This window comes from Capsicum annuum, chromosome 12 (assembly GCF_002878395.1).
Source record: "Capsicum annuum cultivar UCD-10X-F1 chromosome 12, UCD10Xv1.1, whole genome shotgun sequence".
Lineage (NCBI taxonomy): Eukaryota > Viridiplantae > Streptophyta > Magnoliopsida > Solanales > Solanaceae > Capsicum > Capsicum annuum.
The window spans coordinates 60,457,718-60,471,949 of record NC_061122.1 but is presented as its reverse complement, the minus strand read 5'-3'; positions in this window follow the sequence as shown (position 1 = coordinate 60,471,949).

Genomic DNA, 14,232 nt, shown 5'->3' with positions numbered 1-14,232 from the left:
ATTCTTGCTCAAAAGTCTGAATACATGCTTATCAAAGATTTCTTGGAACATAGACTTCTTAAAATCACATGACTTAAACTTAGGGCTCAAAGACCCATGCTTTAAACTCATGTCAAGTAATAACAAAATTTATGCTCAATAATAATAATCTTGAAATACTTTAACAATTCTAGTCAAGATAATGAATTTCAATTCTCAATCTATGAAATCAAATCACATGCATAAAAATGTGAAAATAGACATGCAATTCAACATTTAAATCACTTGTAACTTTGTAAACTTCAAACAATGATATTTGGGTATGAAACCTAGACTACAAATCATGTAAAATAATGTAAATTCTATTTTAAAAACTAGTTTTGGGCACAGGGATGAAAGTAGTATCCTTTTTCATAATCCCACATACCTTAATTTTCTTGAATTGCGAAGAAAGCTTGAATATTTGAACTTGAATGATGAACTTGTGAAAGAAACTTTATTCTTGATATTTCTTGAAGAATTATTGAACTTGGTAGCTTGAACCCCTAGATTTCTTTAAGGAATCTTGAAATTAAAGCTTGAATTCTTTGTGTTCTTGAGGGAAAACCTTGAACTTTGGTTATGGGAATAGGAAGGGTTTTTATGTGAGTTGTTGTGATGAAGATGGACAAATAATGCTCCTTTTTAAGTTATAAATCATGTTTTCATGGCTGGGGTTGAGGGGAAAGGACTAAACTTCCCCTTTGCCTTTTTTTCCTATGGAAATCACCATCATGGCCCGACCCCTAGTCGGTTTAAGCAGCCTTCACGATGCGACCCTTAGTCGGGTTGAATAGTCCTCGCGGTGTGGGGCTATCGTGAACCCTTATTGCCTCTAACAAAATAGGTCATAAGTTTTTGATCAAGTATCGGATTAAGGCAAAATTTGTATAGTTGGAAATATAACTCAATTATCTATAATTGGGTGGGTCTTGATCTGAAAAGTTCTATGTATATAAAAAATTATACATTTTCAAAGTAGACCCTTGTAGAATCGAATACCAAACTTTGGACTAATCAAAGGCTCTTAGCTCAACTTTTTTCTAAGCAATTTCTATGAAAATTTTGCACCTCAAAATCACTTCACACACTAGATAAATATCATGACACATGAATTCAAAAGCAAATTGTAGGGTTATAGTTTATACACGTAAGAACGATGCTTCAAAGTCTAGCCCAAAAATATGGGGTGCTACATTATTTGAACAAATAGGTTCATATTTGGTTGAATATTGTTGGCACTTGTCTAATCCAGGCTTCCACTTCACTAGCACTTCACATAAAAAGGTATGTCTTATTTATGCTTTGATGACTAATATTCCTGTAAATAATAGTGTAGTAATTTTCGCAGCCATGCAGAAAGCCTGAGGGCACAAAAGAGTTCAGTTAAACTTGGCATTCCTTTAACTAGGTTTTTGAAAAAGAATAAGGTCAAGAAGGACCTATCGGATTATAATCTGCACAAAAATTTAAGAGGGTTTGATTTTTCAAAGGTTAAGGAGCTTGAGTCTGTCCATGGGCCCTCTCACACTACTATTGAGAGAAATGTAAGAGATGATAGCTTCTTTCATCTCTTATAAGGCATGACTAGGCTGACTATGATGTGTGGTGGTCGACTACCTACTTCTGAGGAGATACAATAGTTGGACAGTGATTATTTTATGAATGAGCATTCCAGAGCTATGTGTTGAGGGAGCCATACTTTTAGAAAACCGGTTAGGAATAATGTGTCGACTGATAATGATAGCCTATTGGTGGATTCTGATGTAGAGATTGATTCTGATGTAGAGGATTCTGAGTTTTGAAGTGGAGGAAGATAATTACTAGACCCAGGAAGTTCTTTTCCCCATATTTTTGTTCTTGTTTTGTATACACTGAGGAGAATGCTTTTTTAAGTGTAGGTGGGGTAAAAGTGTTCTTTAGGTGTGTTTTCTAAACTACTTAATGATGGACAGTGATGTGTTTGGTAAAAGTGGTATTAGTTTAAATCAATGAAGTTTATTTCTCATTAAATTGTGTTTGTGTTCTTAAAATTGCTATTTTAGTGTCAGGACAACATTAGAATACATATGTAATTCCTGTGTGAACTGACCATGGGAATACAAAAATAGGACGAGGAATACGATGAAAAAGATCATTTCTTAAGAAAGTAGGGTGATCATACCTGGTCTGCATTATTTGGCTACATACAGGATGAAAATGTTAAAATATTTGGATTAGAAACTCACATCTCCGCTCAATGATGTAGTTGTGAGACTAATTCAAATAGAGAATTTAGAGGATGACCATTCCTGGATCATACATTTAAACATGTATCCCGCAATTCAAGAAATAAAGTTCATTGAGACAAACACATGCTAAACGTGATTATATGATATGCCATATTACTAGAATCTGTCTTCTTATCAATTATAACTTGGCAAAAATCGTACACAACACTTTTCTTTGTTCAAGTATTGTTAGGAAATAATAATTTTTACAAATCCTTTGATACATCACAACACTTGATTGAAATATTATTAAGTAAAACTAGTTGTCCCTGTGGGTTTGATATCCCGCTCATTTAGAGATACTATATCAATTGTCCAATCATATATAGTTGCGTATGTGGTAGTCCACAACAGTCACCTATAGTATGTCTGTTTTACATACGATTACATGTTATCTATGTTGATATTACCTTATAGGTTCATTATCTTTCGCGTAGGCAGTTCAAATATGTTTTCATTTGTAACATCCACTTATTGTTATTTTGAATCTATCCTTAAATAAAACAATTAGGTCACATGTCTTAAGTGAATGAAACGCTAGGTAATAATTACTTGATCACTTGTTACAAGCCTTTTTGTCTTATTTATTTATGTGTTTATGCCCAATGGACTCATTTGCTAATTTTCCTAAAAAGGGGATGGATATCTACAAACTAATATGACACTACATACTAACCCAATAAAGCCTTCTTTACTTATTTATATTTTGTGATCTCGTGCACCAGATATGGTTGGATGTGGCAAACAAGCCTTTATATATGACCTTTTAGTTGCTTTGGTTGATCAGGCAAATTCGTATGTATTATGGAACTGTTGAAATGTAGCGGGTACACCACTACTAAGGGACCAGGTCCTTGAGGTGCTTAGTATTGCAATAAAATAGTGAACACATAAAATTGCAGAAAGTTAAAAAACACAGATTTACGTGGAAACCTCCTTGATCAAGGGTGAGAAAACCATGACCTACACTCACAGGCTCTCAAACTTCACTATAATGAAAACTCATCTTGATTACAGACTCCATTAGAACTTAACTTTAAGTTCTTCAAATTGTAATAACTCTATTACAATTTCCTCTTAACAGCTCTATTAATTACACTCTCAATATCGATTAACACTAACTGATACAACTTAAGTAACCCTACCTAAGAAAATCAACAGCAGAAAAAAAGCTTTACTCTTAGTCTTTGAGTAAATCAATTACAAAGCGCAGCTCAAGAACCCTAACTATAAGCGGTGAAGATTTACAACTTGAGCTCTGAAAGTTTTCTCCGCCACCAAGGAATTTTCTAATTTGCAAAAACTATTGAAAGAGAAGCATTTTTTTGTATAAATAGTAGTGAGTGAATAAGTGATGGAATTTTGATTGGACTAGGTGTCCATTCTTGAAAACTATCACAGTTGCATAGTTATTGCACTAGTAAACAAAACTTTGCAGAGATGTGATAGTAATACCTAGGCGAGGTATGCAAGGGACCTAGTGCTCCAATATTCTAGTCACCATCAAAACATGAGACAATAATTTTCTTTTTGATGATGACAACCCATGTTCACAAAGGATAAAAATTCATCCTGAATTGAAGCAACTGAATTTACACATATACTGGCATTCCCCTTATCAGTGAAAACCCTTCATTCTCTCTCTTATCATACACAAGTGCACATGGTCTCACTAAATAATAGAGTGTCCTTACAAAAAGCTGAATATCAACCCCTCAAAGACTTATGTTGATAACTATCAGCTTCTAGGTTACTATTAAGATTAATTTAGTACAAAATCACAAGAGTGTTCGAGTTATAACTAAAATTAAAATAACAATGCAGAAAAGTAAAGTTCTTGCACAATTAATGTAGAGAAACCCAGGGTTAAGGCTATAAGAATAGTCGTAATATGCTATTAAAATCCATTGGTTAAGTTACTTATCTTGGTTGTTAATTCATGGGGTTGATATTATGACTATGGTATTCCGAGCCTTTAGTCACCTATCTAACTTAGACCCACAACTACATCGTTGAGCGGGGATGTGAAAACTATGTTAAATGCATTAATATTTCATCCCATAAGTGAAACAAATTGGTCTCTTAGGTATATTCCTATCTTAAATTCAAATTATAACTTGATTCTGTAGAAGATTACAATCCTATTCTATTTACCCCACGTTCTATCCTCTTGTTCCTCTTTTTAGGCTCACAAGATGACAATGAGTGTGTTATAAGGGTTGAGAATCCTTAAAATAGTAATAAAAGGATAATGAAAAACCAAATATGATAATAATAAAAAAATCAATTCGCAACAAGAGTAATCATGTTCTTGTCCTTAACCCTGGAAAAGGGCTTTTAGCTGCTCATGGGCATAACCGTAATCGCAATGATAGATGAATACATGATAAATCAATAAAAAACGAAATTAAAGGAATTAAACCCTATTTTAAGTTTTATAAACCCTCCATCAAAGTTTCAAGTTCGTACAATGTCTATAGCATTATGTTTAAGTGTCCTATTTATAGGAGGTCAAATATGCCGATTTTGAGCAAGGGTCTGCATTGCGCCCTCTATTGAGGTACCTAGAGTGTGAAATGTGACCTAATCATGGATACATGATGTTTTGGGTCCATTATGAAACTCCCAAGTCGTTTAAATCACACTATAGTGGTGTATAACCTCCGCAACATGCCATGGACTCCAAAGTGTCCGTTTTATGTCAAATCTTGTCCCGTGCTTTTGTCCATCTATTCCAAGCCTTGTGGTGTTTTTTATACGTGATTTAAAGATTTTGTATCATCCATATATCATAAAACACCACGAATTGTATCTCAAAACAACACAACAACCAAGACGGTGAACTAGAAACTTAAGCTAAGAATGCTAGTTTTGTCCTTTTGAACTTTAACTTAGTTTTGACTCTTGGATTGTTTCAATTGGAACTAAAAAAAAATATAAACTAGTTATTACACACATCATTACATAATCATACCATTAGGAACTCATCAAACTCACTAGAATTCATTGAGATCAACTAGAAAATCACACAGCTCAAGCTACTAACACTAGTTTTCTCGTTTACACTCTAATTGACAAAATTAATTACAAACTTGTTTGAGATACACCTTAAACATTGTAATCAAGTAATTTAACACTTAAATTCTCATTTATATCATTATAAACACATTAAGCACACATGAAGTCCTGAAAACAAGGCTAAATAAGCTCGAATAACAACACGGAGCTGCATAAATCCACCTCAGATCACAACCCCAGACTTAAAGCCTTGTTCATCCTCAAATAACTTTTTAATCAAAGAATCATAATCATAGAAGACTCCACACTTCTATAACAAGCAAGAAACTCAAGATAGAACTACAATGACTACACATAATGCAAGTTTTTACACTAAGCATGTGATACACACAATTAATTGCTCAAGAATGCTACTACAAAACATTCTAGCCTCGAGAATTGAATCACCAAATTGGGAAACCCATACATATTTCTCAATCAAAGACATCATACAAATCACCCAACTATAATCAAACATATGCCCTCTCCACAAGAGAGTTACCCATAATCACTCACATAGATGCAATTTGTCACAAAATGGGTACAAGAATCAAATTATGCTCACTCTCACAAGGATTTCACAAGTTACACAAGATGAACCATAGGATTTACCTTAGTGTAGTACTCCACTAATGTCAAAATATTGAAGATCAGGATCAAATAGGTCTGTAAGGGTTGTAATGTAGGATAAAGGATAGGTAGAAACTATTCTATCTAGTTCTAGTGGTTATCTTCCCTAAACACTTTAATATATCACACTTTTCATTCAATTCACTTCTAACTACCAACTTTCACCACTTCTGTCTACACACGTGTTTTGTTTTACCCCATCTCATTAAGCTTATTCACATACAATAGGGAAAGTACTATTGTCTATTAATTCATGATTATATTTTTAGCACAAATTTCTTTCACTTCCAACCAGAACGCATCAATTGTACCCACCAATAACAATTACTTTGGGGGCTTTACTTTTACCTTTTCTTTTCTTGTTTTTCAAACTCCTTAACTTTCTTAAGTTTTTACTAAAGTGATTAAAAGCTTTGGATAAAATTAAGGTCAATCAAAGAAAGGGATACAAGCTACATATGAGGCTACCAAAGAAAATAAGCTAAAGGCTCAATGGGTTGACAAGGATTATGCACAATGGTAGGTAAAAAATGTTATGAAACATGGCTATTAAATAAATGCCTATATCATCGCCTAAACCCGAACTCTTTACTTTGCTCGAGCATGTGCCATGTGTGTGTTAGGTATTTGTACATTCTAGCTATCACATGCAACAAGGAATATACAAACACCTCACACACATAGAACATGCTCAACTTAAGTAGGATCATTAGACTTTCAACCAAACAATAGTATGAATTCAACATTAAGCCAACAAGTACAAGAGTTATAAACTAGAGCCTAGGAGTCTCAAAAGCAGTAGTTCACACAGTCAATATGCTTTTACATAGAAATCAAACTTGCATTATGTAATCACACATAGCACCAATAAGAATATCTCACTTAACTAAAAAAAAATTTTAAAATTTACTCCTAAAAAGGAAAAGGATACTAGGTTCAAGGGGCACCCCCATGGAAAAGAATCAAAAAGAACAATGAGGCAGGTAAAGTGTGCACCTACTAAACTGACCCAAATAACTAAAAGCTAAAAAGATAAAACCTTTTAGTAATTTTTTCAAATTTACCTAAATACTAAAAAGACAACTAAGACTCAAGAGCCTACAACATCACTTCACCTGAAACAATGGGAATTTTTCCACCCCACACTTAAAAATCTACTTTCTCCCTAAAGTAAACTTAAAAGTAGAGATAGAAATACTCTCTAAGGCCTCTAGGCCTACCTAGTAGCATCTTTTATCATTAAGAGGATCTGGGAACCCCACACTTAGTCTTTCCCATGCTCCTAATCTCAGGTTTTTGGTACTCAGACTTCGATAAACCTATGCCTCAACAAAAACAAAAACTATATGAAGTAAAAAATAAAATACTAAAAATAAAACATACCTTAACTTAGGTAGCCTCCTAAGCAGCACTTGATTTATTGTAAACTATCAAGGTCAACAACTTTCTCCATAATAGCCTTTTTAGGCTCATCAATCAATATCCCTTCAGGCTTAGTTATTGGTGTCTTGGGTAGCTCAATGAGAAAGTCCAAAGATGTGTTTAGTGGATTAGGCTCCACCACCCTAGAGTCATCCACTTCCATCACTGTAATCATGCATAAATCTTTATGCTGGGATAGTGTGTTGAGTGGTTTGTATACCTTGAAGACCACCTCTTTTTCATCCAACCTTATTTTGAGCATGACCTTTCTCATATCTATCAATGATCCTCATGTTGCCAAGAGTGGAAGTCCCAATATAATTCGCACCCTCTCATCAAAATTATAATCCAAAACAATAAATTTAATAGGTATAATAAACTTACCAACTTTGATGAGAACGTCCTCAATGATTTCATCAAGACGGACTTGAGTTTGGTCTACCATTTCTAGTAGCATAGAGCACAGTGTCATATTTTCCAAGGACAAAGTGTTGAACATTGATAGCGACATAATACTTTCTCCTAAATCACTCAATGTGTGGACCACCTTGTTGTTACCAATCTGAATAGGGAGAATGAACCTTCCAAGGTCTTTAAGCTTTTAGGACATCTTATGTATTTCCACAGAGATACATTCCTCAGTGAGTGTTACCATCTCAACATCCTATATATTAATTTTATTATTTACCATGTCCTTCAGGTACTTAGCGTACTTGGGCATTCCCTACAAAACATCTAAAAGAAGAAGGTTAATGTAAAGTTGTATGAACGTATTAAAAAACTTCTTTATGCATGCATCCTCCTTTACTTGTCTTAGACTCTATGGAAATAGTGGTGGTGGGCTTTACTTCTAGGCAACTTTTTATTTTGGGTACTCAAAATTTCCCGAATAATTAGCAACTTTGTCTGTAATCGATCGAGAAATCAACTCCGCATCTACCTCCCTATTTGTCTTTAGAGGTCTGTCAATCAACTCTTTACCACCCCTCAAAGTGATTGCCTTTACTCCTTTAGGAGGTTTAGTTTCACTTGGAAAACCACCTTAAGGCCTGGTATTTTATGCCTGCTGCATTTACCCCAACTGATACTCCAATTGCTTCTGAAGTACTGGCTGATTTTTGAGTTCAGCAGCCATCTGTTATTGGGTGGCCATGATCTTTTTAAAGATATCTTCTATGATACTAGCTTGTGTGTTTTGATACTGCTGATTGTTGTTCCATGAGTAATTTGGTGCTTGAGTCTTCCACTTTTGGTTGTAGGCATTACCATAATTTGGCCTTTAAGAACTGCCCACAAAATTGACTAACTTGGGATTTACACCATACATATCTACAGAGTGGCCACTATTTCCATAAACCTCATACCGTGCCATATTTTATTGCACTGTAGTCACCTAAGGCTGAGACTACTGGACACCCAACTTGCTAAATTATCTTATTATTTGGTTCTCCAGAGCTGATAGTTGGGCAGCTAAGGCTATAATACTGTCAACTTCAATAATGCCTGCAATATTTTTTATTGAGTCTCTTGAGGCATCACCATACCTATATAGATTTCCTTATGCAATACGATTTAACAAAGTATACATCTCATCATAAGTCTTGTCCAGAGCCTGACAACCTATTGTTGAATTTAGAAAAATTTATATGTTATGGTCAAGGGCTTCAACAAAGATGTGAGATAATACCTCATTGGAATGCTGATGATGTGGACAGTCTTGAAGAAGAGACTTGAATCTCTCTTAAGCAAGATAAAGGTACTCATCTGGCCTTTGTTTAAATCTTAAAATCTCACTGCAAAGTCTTGCAGTCTTTCTAGATGGAAAAAAGCGGATAAGGAAGTTTCCGGCTAAGTCATCCCAAGTTGTGATTGAATCTGCTGGCTTAGTATTCAACAATTTTTTTGCTTTCCCCAATAGTGAAAAGGGGAAAAGTATCAGCCTCACATAGTAAGTTGACACACCCGTAGGGATGAATATGCCACTGATCACCAAAAAGTTTTGCAAATGGACTTGTGGATCTTCATGTGATAACTCAGCGAATTATCCATTGCTATGCAATAGCTGCACCATGTTCTGCTTCAGCTCGAATCTTCCTCCAATAGTCAATTTTTGCAAAGGGGAGGTTAAATTTATTGCCAGTAGGATTGACACTTCATGATCTGTCCTGCGAGCTGGTGGGTCCTTAGCCATGGGAGAAAGAATATCTTGTTCTTTTTTGATTTGTGGTATATGGTAAAGACAAATTACTTCTCTCCTTTTTTTGTGTAAGCATTGTTCAGGCTCGGGTCTAATTCAACCAATTCTCGATCCATTACTAGCTTACTAGCCTGTAAACCTATTTCTTACAATGCTAGAACCAAGACCAAGTGAAAAGCACCAAAGGAATATAAAAAGTGAAACTAATATTTATAAATTTACAAAATTACAAGTCCCCAGCAACGACACCAAAAACTTGTTACGTCCAAGTGCACATGCAAGAGTACATGGTCTCACCAAGTACTACAGTAGTCTAGTAAAAAGCCGAATATTAATCCCTCAGAGATTTTTCTTGACAAATATCCACATCTATTATACTATTGAGGTTAATTTAGTGCAAACATAACCACGAGAGTTTGAGAGTTATAACAAAACCTAAAGTAAACAATGTGGAAAAGTAAAGTGCTTGAATAATCAATAGAGAGAAACCCAGGATTAAGTCTTTAAAAATAGTCGTACTATGCTATTGAACTTCATTGGTTAAGTTACTTATCTTGGTTGATAATTCACGGGGTTGATATTATGACTATGGTATTTCGAGCCTCTAGTCACCGATCTAACATAGACCCACAACTACATCGTTGAGCGGGGATTTGAGAACTAAGTTAAATGCATTCATATTCATCCCATAAGTGAACCAAATATGTCACTTGGATAAATTCATATCCTAAATTTAAATTATAACTTGATTCTGTAGAAGATTACAATCCTATTCTATTTACCCCACGTTCTATCCTCTTGTTCCTCCTTCTGGGCTCACAAGATGACAATAAATGTATTCTAAGGTCAAAAATCCTTAAAATAGTAAAAAAAAAAGGATAAAAAACAACTAAATATGATAAATAATCAAAACCAAATTAATTCACAACAAGATTAATCATGTTCTTGGTCTTTACCCGGGAAAGGGGCTTGTAGTAACTAATGGACATAACCGTAAATGAAATGATAGATGAATACATAATAAAATCCAAAAAAATTTGGATTACAGGAATAAAATCCTATTTTAAGTGTTATAAATCCTCCCTCAAAGTTTCAATGTCATCCAAAGTCTATAGCATTATGTTTAAGTGTCCTATTTATAGGAGGTCAAATCTGCCGATTTTAAGCTAGGGTTGGCATCGCACCCTCTATTGTGGTATCTAGGGTATGAGACGAGACATAATAGAGGATACACACTGTTTTTTGTCCCTTATTAAACTCCCAAGGTGAGGAACTCTCCACATAGTGGTGGCTAAGCTCTGCGACGCGCCATGGACTCCAAAGTGTCCGTTTTACGTCAAATCTTCTCCCATGCTTTTGTCCATCCATTCCAAGCCTTGTGTTGTCATTTGCACTTGATTTCAAGATTTTTTATCATCCATATGTCATAATAATCAACTCAAAAAGATTAATATATCATGAAAAACCACGAATTATATCTCAGAACAACACAACATCCAAAATGGTAAACTAGAAACTTAAGCTAAGAATGCTAGTTTTGTCCTTTTGATCTTTAACTTAGTTTTTAATCTTGGATTGTTTCAATTGGAAATTAAACACTATAAAAATTTATTCCAAGAATATTACACAATAATACCATTATAAACTCATCATACACACTAGAATTCATCGAGATCAACTAGAACAACACATAGCTCAAGCTAGTAACACTAGTTTTCTCGTTTACACTCTGAGTGACCAAATAAATTACAAACTTGTTTGAGATACACCCTAAACATTGTAATCAAGTACTTTAACACTTATATTCTCATTTATATCATTAATAACACATTAATCACACAAGAGGTCCTCAAAACAAGGCTAAATAAGCCCGGATAACAACACTGATGTGCATAAATCCACCTCAGATCACAACCCCATACTTAAAGCCTTATTTGTCCTCGAACAACTCTTTACTCTAAGACTCATAATCAGAGAATATTCCACACTTCTATAACAATAAATACACTCAAGCTAGTAATACAATGACTACATAGAATGCAAGTTTTTGACACTAAGGATATTATACACATAATTGAAAGCTCAAGAATACTACTCCAAAACATCCTATCCTCAAGAATTGACTCACCAAGTTGGAAAACTCATACATATTGCTCAGTCAAAGATATCATACAAATCACCCAAGTATCATAGAAAATGTGCCGTCGCTAAAATAAATTTACACATAATCACTCATATAAATACAATTTATCACAGAATGGGTACAAAATTCAAATTACGCTCACTCTCATAAAGATTTCACAAGTTACACAAGATGAACCATAGGCTTTCCTTTAGTGTAGTACTCCACTAATATCAAAATGTTGAAGCTCAAGATCAAATAGGTCTTATAGGATTGTAATGTAAGCTAAGGGGTAAGGGGGACTGTTCTGGCTAGTAATAGTGACTATCTTCCCTAAACACTTTAATACATCACACTTTTTATTCAATTCACTTCTAACAACCAACTTTCACCACTTCTATCTATATACATCTTTTGTTTTACCCCAACTCATTAAGATCATTCATATACAATATAGAAGGGAGTATTTTCACTTAATTTATGATTTAATTTTTAGCACAAATTTATTTCACTCCCAACCATAGAGCATCAATTGTACACACCAATAACAATTACTTTGGGGGTTCACTTTCACATTTTCTCCTCTTGTTTTTCAAACTCCTTAACTTTTTTATGTTTTCACTAAAGCGCTTAGGAGCTTTGGATCAAATTAAGGGTAATTAAAGAAGGAGATACAGGTTACATATGAGGCTTTCAAGGAAAACAAGCTAAAGGATCAATGGGGCTGACAAGGATTATGCCCAATGGTAGGTCAAAAATGGTATGAAATATGTCTATTAAAGAAATGCCTATATCATCTCCTAAACCTATAATCTTTATTTTTCTTTGCACACACACCAAGTAAGTTCTATCTATCATATGCAGAAAGGAATATAAAAACACCTCGCACACACATGGAACATGATCAACTCAAGTATGATCATTATAGACTCTCAACCAAACAATAGTATGAATTCAACAGTAAGCCAACAAGTACAAGAGTCATAAACTAGATCCTTGGAGTCTCAAATGTAGTAGTTCACACAATCAACATGCTTATACATAAAAACCCACTTGCATCATGCAATCACACATAGAAGAAACAAGAATATCTCACTTACCTGAAACAAAAAAATTAAAATTTACTCCTAAAAAGAAAAAGGATACTTTGTTCAAGGGGCACCCTGTGGAAAAGAATCAAAAAAGAATAATCACGGAATGGGTGAAGAGTGAACATACTAAACTGACCCAAATAACTAAAAACTAAAATGATAAAATCTTTTTGTAGTTTTTAAAATTTATTTAAGAACTAGAAAACAACTAAGACTCAAGATCCTACAACATTACTTCACCCAAAACAATGGGAATTTCCGTAGGGTTAAAGATTTTTTAGCATTCGTACTATGCTATTAAACTTGATTAGTTAAGTTACTTACCTTGGTTGTCAATTTAAAGGGTTGATATTATGACTATGGTCTTCCGAGCCTCTAGTCACCTATCTAACTTAGACCCACAACTACATCATCGAACGAGGATGTCAGAACAAAGTTAAATGCATTCATATCTCATCCCATAAGTGAACCAAATAGGTCACTTAGGTATATTAATACCCTAAATGAAAATTATAGCTTTATTCTATAGAAAATTACAATCTTATTCTATTTACCCCATGTTCTATCCTCCTGTTCCTCCTTTTGTGCTCAAGATAACAATGAATGTATTCCAAGGGTCATAAATCCTTAAAATAGTAATAACAAGGATAAATAAAAAACCAAATATGATAAATAATCAAAACCAAATCAGTTTACAACAAGAGTCATCATGTTATTGGCCTTAACCCCAAAAAAGGGCTTCTAACCGCTTATGGACATAACCGTAATAGCAATGATAGATGAATACATGATAAAATCCATGAAAAAAACTATAGTAGAGGAATAAAAACCCTATTGAAGTGTTATCCAAACTCCCTCAAAGTTTCAAGGTCGTCCAAGGTCTATAGCATTATGTTTAAGTGTCCTATTTATAGGAAGTCAAATCGGCCGATTTTGAGCAAGGGTCCGTGTCGCGCCCTCTATTGCAGTACCTAGGGTATAAGGCATGCCCTAATCATGGATACACACTGTTTTGGTCTTGTAGGAAGCTTCCAAGTTATGTCACACACCCCGGAAACGGCATCAAAAAGTTGTTGCGACCAAACGCACATGTAAGTGTACTTGGTCTCACCAAGTAATAGAGTGGCCTTATAAAAAGTCAAATTTCAATCCCCTAGAGACTTGTGTTGAAAAATATCTACTGATTGTTTACTATTGAGATTAATTTAGTGCAAACGTAACCACGAGAGTTGGAGAGTTATAACTAAAGTTAAAGTAAATAATGCAGAATAGTAAAGTGCTTGAACAATCAATGGAGAGAAACCCTTGTCTCTAGGAACAGTCGTACTATGCTATTGAACTTTATTTTTTAAGTTATTTATCTTGGTTGTTGATTCATGGGGTTGATATTATGACTATGGTCTTTCGAGCCTCTAGTCACCTATC